A 7169-nucleotide genomic window follows, 5' to 3' on the forward strand; every position below is an offset into this window, starting at 1 on the left:
GGCGGCGCGCGGCGGGCGGCGGCGGCGGCGGTGGGGTGGGAAGTGGTGGCGGGGCTCGGCGAGGAGAGAACAGAGTAACGGGCGGAGGGTACGGGCCGTTAGAGTAGTGTCCTCTTTGCGGTCCGCCTCTCTTTGCCGTCCGCCCTTTTTCCTCTTTGCCATCTGCTGGCAGACGGCAAAGAGGTGGGCCGTTAGGTTTTTCCCAAACGGGCGGGGGGTGGGGGCCACCTCTCTCTTTGCCGTCTGCTGGCGGACGGCAAAGATTCTTTGCCGTCCGCTGCGGACGGCAAAGAGCTCGCAGATGGCAAAGAGCTTCTTTGCCGTCCGCCATTTCTTTTTCGTCTGCTTTTGGGTAGCTAATGGCAAAGAGCTTCTTTGCCGTCAGCTAGCAGACGGCAAAGAGCTGGCAGATGGCAAATTAGCTGATTCCAGTAGTGCTAGTAGTATAAAAAAGATATATAGGCTGGAGCTTCAGAGCTTTCTTGCTAAGGGCTGCCCACTTGCTTCTCACACTATCACCCTCTCTCCAGATCTAAAAAGACGGCCTCTCTCTCCCTCCTCACCGGTGGTCACAGATCCGCCGGGGAAGAAAGGACGTGCAGTGTTGACGCACTCGTCGTCGGCGAGCGAGGTCACGCACTGACGACAAGGCCGTCCTCTCAGACCTAGCGCCCGCGCGGGATGGCCTCCGTCCCCAAGCTCGCTGTCGTAGTGCGTGTGGAGGACGATGACCACGAGCGAAGCCACTTCCCACTGACCCTCAGGTATGCTACCTCTTTTTGAACCATACCCTTGTTCTATTGCCCCATCTGCCATGTCGTTCCATGTGGATCTTTTTCCACTCCACCATCTTCCCAATTTGCTATCCTCTGCTCTGCTGGTCACGCAGACGAAAACCTTAATTTCACTATTAAAGGAAACCCTACTTCATGCAGACTAATCCATGTCTGGGTTGAATAAGGAAAGGAAGGGAGACTGTACTGTCCAAGAGAGTAGGCATCGAACCCGCATCTAGGTTGAGAAGGGGGAAATCAGTAGCTAAGGAACGAGTATCGTGTCTCTTGGTTGAAGAAGGGTAGAAAGGCATGACAACGTAATAGAGAATGACCAGGTCGATCGGTTTGTTGTCCTCACATAGGAAAAAGGTGGCTAAACATAACAAAAATGGGACGTAATCCACATATGCTGCCTGGATATTTGTTGCTCTGGGCAACCATACCTCCCTCACCACTCTATGTGTCCGTGGAGGTACATCGTACTGGTGCGCCCACTGTCCGAATGGGCCTCACATGCTCTTAGTCTAACTTTTTTGCTGTTAGTATAACGCCAGCAGTCAAGTCAAGCAATGCTACTGCTAATGTGATGCCAAATGTAACTAATGCCGCACTCAGTCTAATGTCACCGATAAATTTAAGCTATGCCATTTAATGTCACTGGATTATTTCAGGATTAGCTGTTGATTGTGGATGTATTAAAGATTTTTCAACTAAGGCATTCTAATGATGTTGCACAGCCAGTATACCAACAATGAAACTTGTTACTACCTTTAGATTTTTGAACTGTTAATGCTTATAGATTACACACCTCACTTTCATGAGATAAGTTAATTTTTTTGTACAGTGTCACCAAAATGCCAAGGCGCTGATGTCATTTTATTTTGGTTAAACTGCACAAAAAATTATGAAGACAAGAGGAAATGTTAAGAGTGGGCACCTCCTCCTCCGGTTGTTCTCTTGATTCGTTCGATCAAGTTTTTATGTTTGATCGATTATCAAGATTGGGATAGCAATTTTTTGGCCAACACTAGGTGCTTCATTGCTTTGGTCTGATTATGCAATGGGCATCATTTTGCCTAAGTTAAAGTTTGTATTCCGAAAATAGTCTCGCCGTGTGATCAAGAGAAGACCAAATCATATTGCAGTGGATGTTCCTCCATCATGTGTGGTTCATTCCCATGGTTCCAGCTGTTGGTGAAACCACTTACGTTTGCAAGAGGAATTGTAGACTTCACAAACAAATTTGTCATTCAGTCTGTACTGAATGTTGGCCAAGAGAAGCATCCATGTTAGTAGGAAGAGCATATGTTTTTTCTAGATCTTTGCTTTTGGAGCTACATATTTGTATATGATCTGTGAATCATTGAGATGCATTAACATGTTGATCTTATGTATGGGAGTCGTACTAGTTGCTTTTAGTTGTGGCTGATCTTTGCTTTTGGAGCTACATATTTGTATATGATCTGTGAATCATTGAGATGCATTAACAGTTCCTCATATCTGTTCGCTCAGTGTTTACAAGTTACCGATCGATCACTAGCTAGCCTACTAATGCGCTCCTGGCTGTTTTAGTTGCGACGCAAGATCCGAAGTGGCAGTTTTTTGAATAGAAATGCCTACCTCTGAAGAAACTGACAAGTTGCTCTGAAGAAAATGCCATGCGAATCTGAAGAAACTGCTAGCAAAAACGTTCGCAAATGCCTTATCTCCCAGCTAAAGTTCATCAATTAATGCCCTCGGCTGCGACTCGTTGCATGCTGCTCCGCGTACTGGCTGCGAGCGATTTTGAGTGCCCGCATGCAGCCGGCCGTAATTAAGGCAGCTAACTGATGCGAAAAAAGATGTGCTTTAATTGTTGCGGGCCTTTTAAATTCGTGGAATCATTATTGACAAGGAGTGAGATGATTCGAGTGCACTCGTTTGACCGTAAGGCCGGCGTGCGGCCCAGCACGGACGGGACGGGACGGCACAGTCAGAATTTCAGTTTCTCTAGTTTTCCACGGCAAGCTGGCGCGCTAAGCCATGCCTGCTTCATTATGCATTGAATTCCGATGAACGTTGTGCTACCTTCCGCTTATAAGTACTGTTTCTCGGCCTTCTATGGTGGCACCGTGACCCAACTCGCCCAATCCTCATAAGCCCCCATCGGCCCGACGTTGCTCGCCACTTATCCTCGCTCTCGCCACATCCGCCATGCCCCCGCCCGTCCGCGATAGGCGTGGCCGGAGGCTGTCACCGCCGGAACTAGTGTTTGGTTTTTCACCGGAAGGCAGACGGAGGGAGGAGGCATTCTATCGGTCTTTAGATGGCAATGCGGAGATCGAGGACTTGTTGGAGCGCGACCGCCTGGCGGAGGAGCAGGAGTTGTTGGAGCGCGACCGCTTGGCGGATGAGCAGTGTATCACCGATTTGCGCCGCCGGCGGGACATGGAGCAGCAGCGCACCAACGCTCTGAGTCGCGAGCAGAGCGCCCGCACGTGGGCCGACTACGTGGAGGCCGGCGCCCGGCAAATAGCCCTGGAGGCTGTCAGGCACACACGCGTTCGCGACGCCGATTATTACTACCAGCTCGTCAAGTGGGTTTCCCGCTTAGAAGCCGAAGCTTCGGTGGACCACGCCGGCATGGAAAGGGCCAAGCGCACGAGCAACGCGCCCTATCGCACCTCTGGCAAGTCTGAGGCGAGGCGGAGGATGCCGGTGCCGGCGTTTAGCGTGTACCGCAGATGGCGGCCGGCATCGTCTAGCTAGCTAAGAGTAAGTTAGTACTTGTACGCTACTAGAGTATTAGTGGAAGTAGATAGTTAACTTGGCTATGATGGTTGTCAACGTGGAAGTTCAGTACTCTATATGTGGATCAGACCTTTTACTTTGCTCTGAATGTTGAACTTTCTGTTTGAACATATGGAATGGGTTGTTATTTTTTTAAATGGGTTGTATTTGTCCTCCACGGGTTTAGAGGCTGACTTGTGGGCCTACCAAGTTGACGCGTACACAACCAGGAGATGATTGTACGTGGAGAGGATGACAGCAGGGACCCGCCAAGGTCATGCCAGTACGCAAGCAAAGTGCCTCCTTATTTCAATCCAATTAAAAAATGGCTCCTCGTAATGGATTTCTGACATCTGGGTCCCATGCCATTGTCAACGTAGTCAATAAACGAGAGAGTTGCACAACGAGCGGCTGACATCAGGGACCCAGCAGCTCGCCCAGTTATTTTTGTTTTGGGTTAATTTGATAAATGCCACTCCAAATCTGGTGTTTCTAAGAAATGCCATTGCAATTTCCAAACTTTGAAAAATGCCATTTCATGCCATCCCCGGTGGCATTTTTCGAAGTCTGGAGTGGCGTTTTTCAAAGTTTGCAAATTGCAGTGGCGTTTTCCAAAGTTTGCAAAAATTGCAGTGGCATTTTTCAAAGTTTGGAAATTGCAGTGGCATTTTTATGAATCGCCATATTTGTTGTGGCATTTATCTAATTTGTTTTTGAGACGGAAGCAGGGTGTCAACTGGGCTGTGCGGGGCACTCTGGCATGTCTAGACAGCCTTCTCTTTTATGTTTACCACAGACCAGCCCAGTAGTTTTTTTTTCTTTCTGAAAATGGCTAGCCCGGTTTTTTTATGATTTGCCAAGTAAGTCGCTTTGTCAGGCCTATTGGGCTTCAAATCTTTCAAGACAAGGAGAGCTTCATTCGGCTGGACGAGAAAATGGCCTCTCAGTAATGAGAAATGGGCTGTACATTTTTAAAACACATCAAACCGGCAATTACTTTCAAATTTCTTTTTTTCATTTCAAGATTTTAAATTGCATTAATTTTTATGCGTGGACAATTTGTTGGATTTTATATTGATATACATTTATTTTTAAAATCAGTTTGAATGTGACTCAAAATTTCGGGATTAAAAACAGTTCGGACCGCACCAAAATATGCAACATTTTGTATAATTTTTTAACCGTGGCCACAATATGGGCTGTAATGCTAACAAAAAGAATATGGGCTCCAAAAGAAACCTGCAGAATTAGCAAATGGGCTGTAAATTATTAGAAATAATGGCAGATGGGTTGTATGCTATTTTCCACAGATTTGAGACTTTCCTAAAAAAAGGTTGACGCACAAGCAGTGACTGTTGGAAGGCCATCCAACGGCCGTCGTGCTTCTTCAATCTCTACTCTTCCTGCTCCAGCCGCTCAAACAAGCGCCGGCGGGACTGCCTGCTCCCTCCTCCCCGCGGCCGGCTCTGCTGCCGCGCAGGCCTCACCGCCCCACCGTACACCCATCGCTGGCCTAGCCATCCCTCTACTCACCCACACCTGCTGTTATTCTCCGGCGACGGCAGACGAACCAGTAAACCCTCGTACAGTCGTACTCCCCTCCGCATGGGAAACAACTGCCGAGTCTTCCCTGCCTCCGTGTCGTTCCCTTCCTAGGCCTCGCCGTCGTCCACCGCCCTGGTGCTCTTGGCACGGCCTGGTCAATGTGGTCAACGACCGACATGCATCTGAAGTGGACTGTACGTGGAGAGGCCGATAGCTGGGTCCACGGCCGCACGCAAGGAAATGCCTCCTTATTACGCGCAAAATAATGATTCCTCCACCTGACATCAGGGACCCACCGAAAGGGCCTCTGTATTTCGCGAAAAAAACGTAACCGCCGCTGACAACTCGGACCCACCAGCTATATCTTCGCACGCAAGGAAGTGCCTCCTTATTACGCACAAAAAAATGAATACTCCCCTGCTAGCTGGGACCCACCATGGTGGGAGGCTGACTTGTGGGCCTACTAAGTTGACTGGGACGGGGGCCTTTGTCAACTTTAGTCAATATGAACGATTCTAGCTCCAGTGACCGTACAATGTCCATCCAACGGCCGTAGTGCTTCTTCAACCTCTGGTCTTCTTGCTCCAGCCGCCCAAAGCAGCGCCGGTCGTGCCGCATGCTCCTGCCTCCCGTGGCCGGCTGTGCTGCCGCGGAGGCCTCACCGCCCCCTACTATTCCCACCGCTGGCCAGGCCCTGCGGCGACGGCAGCCTCACACCGTAGCCGAACCAGTGAACCCTCGTACTCCTCTCCGCGCGGGCTTCCACTGCCGCGTATTCCCCGGCTCCCCGTCGTCCCCTTCCTAGGCCTCGCCGTCGTCCACCGCCCTGGTGCTCTCGGCGCGGCGTGGTCAACGTGGTCAAGGAACGACTTCCATCGGACGTGGACTGTACGTGGAGAGGCTGACAGCTGGGTCCACGGCCGCAGCAAGGAAGTGCCTCCTTATTACGCGGAAAATAATGATTCCTCCACCTGACAGCTGGGACCCACCGGACGGGCCACTCTATTTTGCAAAAAAATGTTTCCCCCTGACTGCTGGGACCCACCAGCTACATCTTCGCACGCAAGGAAGTGTGTCCGAAAAAAAAACGATTCGCCCCGTGACTGCTGGGACCCACCAGCTACATCTTCGCAGGCAAGGAAGTGCCTGACAGTCGGGACCCACCTGGTCGAAGCATACGTAGCGTTGTCATTCTGGTTGCGAACGTGTACGTACATATATACTGGTGGATGTAGAGGCGCGCACGTGTCGTAGTAGAGGCACGCACGTAGCATGTACACGTACGTACAGCGGCCAGTGTGCAAGCAAGAAAATACGGCCATGTACGTACATACGGGCAGGGTCTCGAAAGCCTACTCGCGCATACGTACGGCCAGGGCTCGTGTACATGGCTGGGTCGGAACGGAGAAACAGTGTCGTCGTCGTGTTCATGGGGAGCCAACCGGCTGGGTCGGAATGGAATGCGTCGTCGTGTTCATCGGGAGGGCTTGGACGGAACAGCCGATGGAAACGAGGCCTGGCGTACCGTAAAACGGAGGAAACGGGCTTGTGTTCGACCGGCCACGTTTAAAACGGGATCCTGTTCATCGTGAGGGGTCTGGCGTACCGCAAAACGGAGGAAACGGACCTCCTACGGTCGAAACGGGGGTCCTGTTGATCGGGAGGGGTGTGGCGTACCGCAAAACGGAGGGAACGGACTTGTGTTGGAGCGCTACGGTCGAAATGGGGGTCCTGTTCATCGGGAGGGGTGTGGCGTACTGCAAAACGGGACTCCACGGGACATTGTTCATCTCCACCATCGACCCCCTCCAGCCTCCACGGGCTACTGTTCATCCACCGTCGACCTCCTCCAGCCTCCACCTGCGACTGTTCATCCACGGGCTCCTGTTCATACAGCCTCCACCACGCGCTACTCCACCGGCTACTGTTCAACCAGCCCTCTCCACGGGCTCCTGTTCAACCACCCCTCCATGGGCTACTGTTCATCCATCCCTCCACCGTCTACTGTTCATTCTGCCCTCCATGGGGTGGTCCTGTTCATCCTGCCCTCCACGGGGGTCCTGTTCATCCAGCCCCAAC

Source organism: Triticum aestivum, chromosome 2D, assembly GCF_018294505.1.
Source record: "Triticum aestivum cultivar Chinese Spring chromosome 2D, IWGSC CS RefSeq v2.1, whole genome shotgun sequence".
NCBI classification, from domain to species: domain Eukaryota; kingdom Viridiplantae; phylum Streptophyta; class Magnoliopsida; order Poales; family Poaceae; genus Triticum; species Triticum aestivum.